General features: G+C 45.2%; 1 long non-coding RNA gene across 1 annotated transcript; it reads right to left on the reverse strand.

Annotated features, from left to right (window-relative positions):
* Positions 1–1,464: 1,464 nt before the first annotated feature.
* On the reverse strand, positions 1,465–5,951 carry LOC135566945 (uncharacterized). Its single transcript, XR_010462221.1, has 5 exons — positions 5,758–5,951; positions 4,638–4,687; positions 3,457–3,515; positions 2,444–2,564; positions 1,465–1,820 (listed from the first exon to the last, which is right to left on the reverse strand). It is a non-coding gene; the product is annotated as an uncharacterized LOC135566945 (long non-coding RNA).
* Positions 5,952–12,912: the final 6,961 nt, after the last annotated feature.

A 12,912-nucleotide genomic window follows, 5' to 3' on the forward strand; every position in this document is an offset into this window, starting at 1 on the left:
TATTTTATTAAATGGTGGTCAGGCCCATCTATGAAGCGAGCCACAATAAGTATTAGCCACAGTAGTGGACCTTGAGGAAAGCCTTGAAAATAAAAGTAGGGCATAATTATACTATTTGTATTCATTTGCATCACTGTCAGACCTCTATTTTGAAGGCAAACCGCAAATTCCACTATTGTGCCTAATCCTTATTGTAGCTAGCTTCACAACACATACCCCGGTCCGGTTGAGCCTCAAAAGCCAGCACTCCTGCGTGCTTAGGGACATTTTCCTGTTGGAAGGTGAACCTTCGCCCGTCTGAGGTCCTGAGCACGTTTTCGTCAAGGATCTATCTGTACTTTGCTCCGTTCATCTTTCCTTCAATCTTGACTACTCTCCCAGTCCCTGCCACTGAAAAACATCCCACAGGATGATGCTGCTTCACTGTATGGATGGTACCAGGTTTCCTCCAGACGTGACACTTGGCATTCAGTCCAAATAGTTCAATCTTGGTTTCATCAGACCAGATAATCTTGTTTCTCATGGTCAGAGTCCTTTAGGTGCCTTTTGGCAAACTCAAGCGGACTGTCATCTGCCTTTTACTGAGGAGTGGCTTCCGTCTGGCCACTCTACCATAAAGGCCTTATTGGTGGAGTGCTGCAGAGATAGCCGTCCTTTTGGAAGGTTCTCCCATCTCCATAGAGGAACTCTTGAGCTCTGTCAGAGTGACCATCGGGTTCTTGGTCACCTCCCTGACCAATGCCCTTCTCCCCGACTGCTTAGTTTAGCCGGGCAGCCAGCTCTAGGAAGTGTTTTGGTGGTTCCAAACTTCTTCCATTTAAGAATGGAGGCCACTGTCTTCTTGGGGACCTTCAATGCTGCAGAAATGTTTTGGTATCCTTCCCCAGATCTGTGCCTCAACACAATCCTGTCTCAGAGCTCTACGGACAATTCCTTCGACCTCACGGCTTGGTTTTTGCTCTAACATGCACTGTCAACTGTGGGACCTTAAATAGACAGGTGTGTGTCTTTCCAAATCATGTCCAATCAATTGAATTTACCAGGTGGACTCCAATCAAGTTGAGATGTTTCTGCAAGGATGATCAATGGAAAAATGATACACCTGAGCTCAATTTCGAGTCTCATAGCAAAGAGTCTGAATACTTATGTAAATAAGGTATTGAAGTTATTTTTATTTTTAATACATTTGCAAAAATGTTGCCAAACTTGTTTTCTCTTTGTCATTATTGGGTAGTGTGTGTAGATGAAGAATTTGTTTTATTTAATTCATTTTAGAATAAGGCTGTAACGTAACAAAATGTGGAAGTCAAGGGGTTTGAATACTTTCTGACTGTGTTTTTTATAGGCATTTATTTCTGTAGGCGACACAGAATGCGTGTGTAGAGGAAGCGGTCGGTACGCATTGAGTGAGAGACATGTAGGGAAAGGGAATTTAGTGAGCAGAACTGTGATGCTTGGCTTGGTTTATTTTTGTGGTGTCCTGCAAATGCACATGTACAAATGGAACACTAGAGTCAAAGCAAATTAACGTGGTCTTCAAGACAAACATTTCACAATATAGTTCTGCAATATATATATATATATATATATATATATATTACAACAGTTTGAGTACTCCATTACGCATGCCCATCCCTACTCTCAATCAACATAGTTGGCCAATTTGTCCAGTACATCTCAGTAGTTAAATCTCAAATGAACATCAACATGCATATTTTAAAAAGTAAACTTGCATTACCGAATTGTCTTTATTCACACTACTTACTTTCAGCTTTGGACAAAGTGCAGGGGTTGGAGTCAATCAAAGCCAGCTGGAAATGCTGTCGACAGAACAGAATATCAAGGCATTAACATCCACTGAAGGACAAGAAATACACAGAAACAAAAGAACAATGCAAAGGGTAATTCCTGTACATGAATCCCCATGCACTGAGACACTCCTTTTCCCTGACTGTCAGACTCAGACACAAGGAAATCAATTCTTCAGCAAGCTGCCTCTCCCCTGGTCACTTTCTGCACTGCAATTAGAGAGCAGGAGAGAACGAACAAGGGAGTGGGCAACTGATGAAGAGATTGCACACTGTGCAAGTCCTCTTTACAGTCCCCCATTGGTTTTGTTTGTTAGTCTCACTCAGATATAAACAATTGCAAACATTTCTCTCCGCCCCATGGCAAAATGAGTAGAACTGCATGAAATTAACTACTTTGTGCATAGGATCCCCCAAAAGGCCTGGCTGCATGTGTGGGTATGGATGTGGGTACACAGACCCACTGAGAACCCCATAATGAGTTCAGATTTTTGGTGGCCCATCCCTGATCAATAGAATAAGGTGCCAACCTATAAAAATAAAAAGATTCATTCTACACTAATGTTCCTCCCTGGATGTCCTGTGGGAAATGTTGTGGTGGCTCCACTAGTGGAGGAGAGAGGCAGGCAGAGTACCTTTAGGCTTGACTCGTAGTCTGTGTTGACCTTAAACATGAGGCCGAGTCGCAGGTGGATCTCCTTGGCTCGTGAGAAACTGGGGTCGATGTACAGCACCTCCTGGAAAGCTTTAATCGCCCTGGGGGAGGAGAAGAGATGGCGAGAGAGAGAGAATAAATATATTCCAAGTTAGAAATGGGAGACGCCACTCAGAGAAGATGAAGAGTCAGCACTGCAGTGTTGAACAGAGAACACAGCTCTCCAGAGGAGAGAATATCACGATTAAAACAGGAGCTCTTCCTGGTTTCTTCACGTGATTAAAACAGGAGCTCTTCCTGGTTTCTTCACAACATGATTAAAACAGGAGCTCTTCCTGGATTCTTCACAACATGATTAAAACAGGAGCTCTTCCTGGTTTCTTCACATGATTAAAACAGGAGCTCTTCCTGGTTTCTTCACAACATGATTAAAACAGGAGATATTCCTGGATTCTTCACAACATGATTAAAACAGGAGATCTTCCTGGATTCTTCACAACATGATTAAAACAGGAGATCTTCCTGGATTCTTCACAACATGATTAAAACAGGAGATCTTCCTGGATTCTTCACAACATGATTAAAACAGGAGATCTTCCTGGATTCTTCACAACATGATTAAAACAGGAGATCTTCCTGGATTCTTCACAACATGATTAAAACAGGAGATCTTCCTGGATTCTTCACAACATGATTAAAACTGGAGATCTTCCTGGTTTCTTCACAACATGATTAAAACTGGAGATCTTCAGGGATTCTTCACAACTGGCTCCCTATGCGCTACTGTTCACCAGGGCCTGTAGGGGTCATGGTCAAAACAAGTGCACTATAAAATTAAATAGGGTGCCATGTGGGATGCAACTGGTGACTGCGTCACCATGGCAACCATACACATTTATTTCCCATGCGCGCACGCACACACACAGGTATAATACCTGTAACACCATCATAATCTAGTCCTCCATACTTAGGTAGTATAAGACAGCTACTCACCACTGAAAGGCGTTGTAATGGAAGTAGACCATGCCCAGGCCATATAGGAAGGCAGCATTCTGGAAGAGGCAGATGCACACAGAGCACCATTAAGACTAATTAGTTACAGGCCACACACACACGCGCCTACACAAAACAACGCTTTCAAAATGGCAGCAGCCCAGACATGTCTGCATAGGAGCCCTTCCAGAAACCCACTCTATAAAGCATCCATCTTAATCTGTTGTCATTAGTTATGGACCATTCATTTTAACCACAAGCAATAGAAGTCTTTCTTTGTGCAATGACTGGTTACAGCACTACAGATGCCTTTTGGGGATCGTCTCTGCTGGCCGACACTCAAATGGAATCACCATGTAGGCCTACCAAATGCTCACATCTCACCACAGATTTCTCGACTCAAAGAGAAAACGGCAGAGAATGAGTCTAATCTGAAAGCCACAACGTGCCTCCAGACAAACCCCTGAATCATAACCACACACACTTCCTGTGTCTGGTTGGTTGGCCGGTGCGATGTGAATGGGTTAACCTTGGCAGGTTGAGGATGAACATGAGCAGAATATAATCTGCAGTAGAAGTAGAATGGAGACATTACTACTATATGAGCTCCACAGATAAGAGCGTGAGTGTGTGAGTAAAGGTGTCCGCATGCTTCCCCATCAGAAACTGTTGGGAACAGTTTGTTCATATATTATAACGACGTGTTTGTTCATTGTGAGCTTTGGCAATGGTGTTTCAGCTATTCGTGCACGCTACATGTTTTTCCGTGGCAAGCTGAAGTCGAGCCAAAGTCTACGCCTCTTCGCCCATCTTTGGTCAATTGTAGGAATTCTTCAATTAAGTGTTTGTCATCAGGATAGACGACTCATTTTCATGCACATTCCACTTGAGAAACACTGCACCAAACATCTTAGATGTAAATTACACGACTAAGATCTGACACAAACATCCAAATTAAATGAAAGAACTTGAGTTAGTTTAACTCTGACTATTTTGAGGAAGTGTATACTGGCTACTGCGTCTAAAGAGGGACAGAGCTATTGTCGCCTTATCTATTTTTTCCAAGCGAAGGTCTTTTAAGGGAGTTTGTGAGCACATTTGTTCAGTTTGAATAGGCTCCAGCCGAAACCAAAGCATGCGGAAGCTTTCAGAGTGTGTGTCCGTCAGTAGTATTTTCTCACCTTCCAGTAGTCGGACTGTAAGCTGTAGTACCTCTGGTATGCTGATAATGCTGTGAAAGAAGAGGAATATTAAATACCAGACATACCAAAAGGTTAACACCAACTAACTTTGCTATAAGACCAGCTTTGTTTTCAGCAATGCCAAGTTGGGGTCAACTGCATCTAACTGAAATCAAATTTAATTCAGTTTTTAACCCAGGTGGGGGGGACAAGGAAAAAATAACAAATAAAGGGAGGTAAATCGAGTGTGACAGAAACCATGTTACCATACTGTTTTTATGCACAATTCAATTAAATTTTTATAAATATGGATAGATAACTTGTTCTTTCAACACGGTGGGATCTTTTTGCGTCTCTAAAATTAATTATGCGAGAAATGCTGGTGGAAATGCCTTTATGCACAAATACTGATTTGGACACGAGAAACCATGCAGTTTATTAGGCTACAGATGAAATAACCCACTGGGCACACACTGGTTGACTCAACGTTGTTTCCACATCATTTCAATGAAACGACATTGAACCAATGTGGAATAGACATCTGTGCCTAGTGGGAACTCCAGATGAACTTCACATCGTGCTGAAAGTGCACAGTGATCTTCATGTTCCGTTACAATACATTTCAAGGGGATTGATCGATGCTTGACTGCCGTTTTGACAAATATTCTCACAATAATCTCATCGGGTAGACTAGCCCACTCTGTCTGCCAGCTGTTGGCTGGAGCCCATGTGCCAAGACCAGAGTAGACACGGGTGTTGCACGCTATACTGAAACCTCTGGACTTTTTCCAATACTACAACATGAAAAATGGTTCGGGACTATCATTTTGTTACCGTTGGTACTTCTGTCAAATGTGTCTCACGGTTCAACAGTCTATCAGTGCAGCCAATGTCCACCTTATTAAAGTGTGAAAGCACCCTGGCTGCTCCACTTGACTTTAGGCTGCACTGGGAGTCTGGAGGGCATCATGTTAGCTCCCCGCTGATGCTGCACAGAAGTTAACACACTTGAATAATGCCACACGGCATGTAGAAATGTTGACTTAATGTTCGCAAAACAATGTCCATACAGGGGGGGAGGGAGCGAGCGAGCGAGAGCGCAAGAGGGGCGTCAACTCACCTTTAGCGTACTCCTCCAGGAGGAGGTTGAAGTGGCCTAGCTGGCAGAATAACTCTGGCTCCACTTTTCCTTCAGCCTTCAAGATGAGAGAATCATAGGAACGAACGGCCTGGGGACAAATACAGCAAGACGAAACTCAGCATGAACACAGACAGCAGTGTCTCTTACCAGGAAGTCTCACATGGGATGCGTCACAAACGGCCCTCTATTCCCTACATAGCGCACTAATTTTGACCGGAGCCTCTTATGCCCTGGTCAAAGGTAGTGCACTATATAGGGGATAGAGTGCCACTTTTCAATCAGTTATCAATGTCCATATAAAAACGGGAGCGATGGTATGGATTTCCGTTCATTGTGTGTGTTGGGCCATGCTTTGATTTGGACTTCTTCCACTGGAAAATAAAAAGCACCGCGAGATGCGCATCACTCACAGGGATGGCTCTGCCTGAAGCCTAATCACACATTAAACACACCCACTCCTGGAGGACTACTGCTGAACTCTAGAAACCCATAAACAGTGTTACCTTGCACTCTGAGTAACAGCTCTCTGAGGACATGGCTTCTGAAACAGAGCACAATCACTAAATATACACAAACAGCAACTAAGAAATGCACCAGAACATTCCTTCAGCTAGAGAGCAACTTCCGGGTTGGAGCGAGCGGTCGCATCTGCACTCGGTCCGCAGGTAGTATTACATTTCATTACATTTCATTATAGTACAACGGTTTGATTTGTCTAATCTTAGCAATTTTTCTTCTTAGCTAGCTACATAGCCGTCTTTGTATCATAGATAATTGCGTAATTATCGTATTTCGTCATCCTAACGCAGTCTCTACACCGCCCTGCAGCTAGCTAGCTAGTCCACCGTCTACCGATTAGCAGCACAACTTACACTCAACTGAACGACTTGATTAGTGTAGTGTTAGCTAGCTACATAGTTGTCTTTGCTGTCTTCGTATCCAAGATAATTGTGTAGTTTAGAGTGTGTAGTTTTAGAGTGATTATCTTAATTTACCGAGGTTAGCTAGCCAGCTATTCGTCGTCCTTAACGTAACAGAACTTCCGCACTCAACAATCCGGTCGCATTTCGCTTCGCTCCACAGGTAGTATCACATTTTTCATTTCATTACAGTACAACGGCTTGATTTGTTTGATCGTAGCTAGCTACATAGCTAGCTCCATAGCCGTCTTTGTATCAAAGATAATTGTGTAGTCTTGAGCGATTTCCTAGGTTAGCTAGCCAGCTATTGTCGTTCTTTTAACGCAACGTAACGTAAATCAACACTGCTAGCTAGCCAGCTAGCCCCGAATAGCAGCACAGTAGCACAGTAGAAACCATTACACTCAACGGAACGACTTGATTAGTGTAGTGTCAACAACGCAGACACTGCCAGCTAGCCTACATAGTCAACAACGCAGCCTCTGCCAGCTAGCCTACTTCAGCAGTACTGTATCATTTTAATCATTTTAGTCAATAAGATTCTTGCTACGTAAGCTTAACTTTCTGAACACTCGAGACGTGTAGTCCACTTGTCATTCCAATCTCCTTTGCATTAGCGTAGCCTCTTGTGTAGCCTGTCAACTATGTGTCTGTCTATCCCTGTTCTCTCCTCTCTGCACAGACCATACAAACGCTCCACACCGCGTGGCCACCTAATCTGGTGGTCCCAGCGCGCACGACTCCACGTGGAGTTCCAGGTCTCCGGTAGCCTCTGGAACTGCCGATCTGCGGCCAACAAGGCAGAGTTCATCTCAGCCTATGCCTCCCTCCAGTCCTCGACTTCTTGGCACTGACGGAAACATGGATCACCACAGACAACACTGCTACTCCTACTGCTCTCTCTTCGTCTGCCCACGTGTTCTCGCACACCCCGAGAGCTTCTGGTCAGCGGGGGTGGTGGCACCGGGATCCTCATCTCTCCCAAGTGGTCATTCTCTCTTTCTCCCCTTACCCATCTGTCTATCGCCTCCTTTGAATTCCATGCTGTCACAGTTACCAGCCCTTTCAAGCTTAACATCCTTATCATTTATCGCCCTCCAGGTTCCCTCGGAGAGTTCATCAATGAGTTTGATGCCTTGATAAGCTCCTTTCCTGAGGACGGCTCACCCTCTCACAGTTCTGGGCGACTTTAACCTCCCCACGTCTACCTTTGACTCATTCCTCTCTGCCTCCTTCTTTCCACTCCTCTCCTCTTTTGACCTCACCCTCTCACCTTCCCCCTACTCACAAGGCAGGAAATACGCTCGACCTCATCTTTACTAGATGCTGTTCTTCCACTAACCTCATTGCAACTCCCTCCAAGTCTCCGACCACTACCTTGTATCCTTCTCCCTCTCGCTCTCATCCAACACTTCCCACACTGCCCCTACTCGGATGGTATCGCGCCGTCCCAACCTTCGCTCTCTCTCCCCCGCTACTCTCTCCTCTTCCATCCTATCATCTCTTCCCTCTGCTCAAACCTTCAACCTATCTCCTGATTCTGCCTCCTCAACCCTCCTCTCCTCCCTTTCTGCATCCTTTGACTCTCTATGTCCCCTATCCTCCAGGCCGGCTCGGTCCTCCCCTCCCGCTCCGTGGCTCAACGACTCATTGCGAGCTCACAGAACAGGGCTCCGGGCAGCCGAGCGGAAATGGAGGAAAACTCGCCTCCTGCGGACCTGACATCCTTTCACTCCCTCCTCTCTACATTTTCCTCTTTCTCTCTGCTGCTAAAGCCACTTTCTACCACTCTAAATTCCAAGCATCTGCCTCTAACCCTAGGAAGCTCTTTGCAACCTTCTCCTCCCTCCTGAATCCTCCTCCCCCTCCTCCCTCTCTGCAGATGACTTCGTCAACCATTTTGAAAAGAAGGTCGACGACATCCGATCCTCGTTTGCTAAGTCAAACGACACCGCTGGTTCTGCTCACACTGCCCTACCCTGTGCTCTGACCTCTTTCTCCCCCCTCTCTCCAGATGAAATCTCGCGTCTTGTGACGGCCGGCCGCCCAACAACCTGCCCGCTTGACCCTATCCCCTCCTCTCTTCTCCAGACCATTTCCGGAGACCTTCTCCCTTACCTCACCTCGCTCATCAACTCATCCCTGACCGCTGGCTACGTCCCTTCCGTCTTCAAGAGAGCGAGAGTTGCACCCCTTCTGAAAAAAACCTACACTCGATCCCTCCGATGTCAACAACTACAGACCAGTATCCCTTCTTTCTTTTCTCTCCAAAACTCTTGAACGTGCCGTCCTTGGCCAGCTCTCCCGCTATCTCTCTCAGAATGACCTTCTTGATCCAAATCAGTCAGGTTTCAAGACTAGTCATTCAACTGAGACTGCTCTTCTCTGTATCACGGAGGCGCTCCGCACTGCTAAAGCTAACTCTCTCTCCTCTGCTCTCATCCTTCTAGACCTATCGGCTGCCTTCGATACTGTGAACCATCAGATCCTCCTCTCCACCCTCTCCGAGTTGGGCATCTCCGGCGCAGCCCACGCTTGGATTGCGTCCTACCTGACAGGTCGCTCCTACCAGGTGGCGTGGCGAGAATCCGTCTCCACACCACGTGCTCTCACCACTGGTGTCCCCAGGGCTCTGTTCTAGGCCCTCTCCTATTCTCGCTATACACCAAGTCACTTGGCTCTGTCATAACCTCACATGGTCTCTCCTATCATTGCTATGCAGACGACACACAATTAATCTTCTCCTTTCCCCCTTCTGATGATCAGGTGGCGAATCGCATCTCTGCATGTCTGGCAGACATATCAGTGTGGATGACGGATCACCACCTCAAGCTGAACCTCGGCAAGACGGAGCTGCTCTTCCTCCCGGGAAGGACTGCCCGTTCCATGATCTCGCCATCACGGTTGACAACTCCATCGTGTCCTCCTCCCAGAGCGCTAAGAACCTTGGCGTGATCCTGGACAACACCCTGTCGTTCTCAACTAACATCAAGGCGGTGGCCCGTTCCTGTAGGTTCATGCTCTACAACATCCGCAGAGTACGACCCTGCCTCACACAGGAAGCGGCGCAGGTCCTAATCCAGGCACTCGTCATCTCCCGTCTGGATTACTGCAACTCGCTGTTGGCTGGGCTCCCTGCCTGTGCCATTAAACCCCTACAACTCATCCAGAACGCAGCAGCCCGTCTGGTGTTCAACCTTCCCAAGTTCTCTCACGTCACCCCGCTCCTCCGCTCTCTCCACTGGCTTCCAGTTGAAGCTCGCATCCGCTACAAGACCATGGTGCTTGCCTACGGAGCTGTGAGGGGAACGGCACCTCAGTACCTCCAGGCTCTGATCAGGCCCTACACCCAAACAAGGGCACTGCGTTCATCCACCTCTGGCCTGCTCGCCTCCCTACCACTGAGGAAGTACAGTTCCCGCTCAACCCAGTCAAAACTGTTCGCTGCTCTGGCCCCCCAATGGTGGAACAAACGCCCTCACGACGCCAGGACAGCGGAGTCAATCACCACCTTCCGGAGACACCTGAAACCCCACCTCTTTAAGGAATACCTAGGATAGGATAAAGTAATCCTCTCACCCCCCTTAAAAGATTTAGATGCACTACTGTTCCACTGGATGTCATAAGGTGAATGCACCAATTTGTAAGTCGCTCTGGATAAGAGCGTCTGCTAAATGACTTAAATGTCATGTAAATGTAGTCTGTCACACACACCTGCAGAAGACACACACAGTTGAAGTCGGAAGTTTACATACACTTAGGTTTGAGTCATTAAAACTTGTTTTTCAACCACTCCACAAATGTCTTGTTAACAAACAAAGTTTTGGCAAGTTGGGTAGGACATCTACTTTATGCATGACACAAGTAATGTTTCCAACGATTGTTTACAGACAGATTGTTTCACTTATAACTCACTGTATCACAATTCCAGTGGGTCAGAAGCTTACATACACTGCTTACATACACTAAGTTGACTGTGCCTTTAAACTGCTCGAAAAACCCCATAAAATGATGTCCTGGCTTTAGAAGCTTCTGATAGGCTAATTGACATAATTTGAGTCAATTGGAAGCGTACCTGTGGATGTATTTCAAGTCTTACCTTCAAACTCAGTGCCTCTTTGCTTGACATCATGGGAAAATCAAAAGAAATCAGCCAAGACCTCAGAAAAAAAATTGTAGACCTCCATAAGTCTGGTTCATCCAAACGGCTAAAGGTACCACGTTCACCTGTACAAACAATACTACGCAAGTATAAACACCATGGGACCATGCAGCAGTCATACCGCTCAGGAAGGAGACGCGTTCTGTCTCCCAGAGATTAACGTGTTTTGGTGCGAAAAGTGCAAATCAATCCCAGAACAGCAGCAAAGGACCCTGTGAAGATGCTAAAGGAAACCGGTACAAAAGTATCTATATCCACAGTAAAACGAGTCCTATATTGACATAACCTGAAAGGCCGCTCTGCAAAGCCACTGCTCCAAAACCTCCATAAAAAAGCCAGACTACGGATCGCAACGGCACATGGGGACAAAGATCGTACTTTTTGGAGAAATGTCTTCTGGTCTGATGAAACAAAAATAGAACTGTTTGGCCATAATGACCATCATGTTTGGAAGAAAAAGGGAGAGGCTTGCAAGCCAAAGAACACCATCCCAACCTTGAAGCATGGAGGTGAGGGCATCATGTTGTGGGGTGCTTTGCTGCATGAGGGACTGATGCACATCAAAATAGATTGCATCATGAGGACGGAAAATTGTGTGGATATATTGAAGCAACATCTCAAGACATCAGTCAGGAAGTTAAAGCTTGGTCACAAATGGTTCTTCCAAATGGACAATGACCCCAAGCATACTTCCAAAGTTGTGGCAAAATGGCTTAATTGGGATAGGGGTCAGCATTTTCACTTTTGGATGAATAGCGTGCCCAGAGTGAACTGCCGCCTACTCTGTCCCAGATGCTAATATATGCATATTATTATTAGCATTGGATAGAAAACACTATGAAGTTTCTAAAACTGTTTGAATGATGTCTGTGAGTATAACAGAACTTATATGGCAGGCGAAAAACCTGAGAAAAATCCAACCAGGAAGTGGGAAATCTGAGGTTTGTAATTTTTCAAAGCTTGGCCTACCGAATACACAGTGTCTATGGGGTTAAGTTGCACTTCCTAAGACTTCCACTAGATGTCAACAGTCTTTAGAAACTTGTTTCAGGCTTCTGCTATAAAGGAGGGGGGAATGGGAGCTGAATGAGTCATGGGTCTGGCAGAGTGTCTCAGGCTCGTGACGTGCGGTCCCGACAGAGTTAGCTCGTTCCAGTGCATTTCTACAGATGATTTATGTTAAATACATCCTAAAGATTGATTCCATACATCGTTTGACATGTTTATACGACCTGTGCCGAACGTTTTGAGTTTTTGTCTGGACGTAGTGCTCGCGCTCATGAAGATGGATTACTGGGCTGAACACGATAACAAGAGGCTATTTGGACATAAATGGACTTTATGGAACAAATCAGTCATTTATTGTCGAACTGGGATTCCTGGGAGTGCATTCTGATGATCATCAAAGGTAAGTGAATATTTATAATGTTATTTCTAACTTCTGTTGACTCCAACATGGCGGATATTTCTTTGGCTGGATTGGGCTCTGAGCGCCGTATTCAGATTATGCTTTTTCCATACTTTAAAAAATCTGACACAGCAGTTGAATTAAGGAGAAGTTGCTCTTTAATTCTGTGAATAACACTTGTATCTTTTGTCAATGTTTATGAGCATTTCTGCAAAATCACCAGATGTTTTGGAATCAAAACATTACTGCACATAACGCGCCAATGTAAACAGATTTTTGGATATAAATATGCACATTATCGAACAAAACATGTATGTGTTGTGTAACATGATGTCCTATGAGTGTCATCTGATGAAGATTAAAAGGTTAGTGATTAATTTTATCTATATTTCTGCTTTTTGTGACTCCTATCTTTGGCTGGAAAAATGTATGTTTTTTTTACTTGGCTCTGACCTAACATAATCATATGTTGTGTTTTTGCTGTAAAGCCTTTTTGAAATCGGACACGATGGGTAGATTAACAAGAAGTTTCTTTCATTTGCTGTATTGGACTTGTTAATGTGTGAAAGTTACATATTTCTAAAAAATATTTTTGAATTTCGCACGCTGCCTTTTCAGCGGAATGTTGTTGATGGGTTCCGCTA

This window comes from Oncorhynchus nerka, unplaced genomic scaffold (genome assembly GCF_034236695.1).
Source record: "Oncorhynchus nerka isolate Pitt River unplaced genomic scaffold, Oner_Uvic_2.0 unplaced_scaffold_2898, whole genome shotgun sequence".
NCBI lineage: Eukaryota > Metazoa > Chordata > Actinopteri > Salmoniformes > Salmonidae > Oncorhynchus > Oncorhynchus nerka.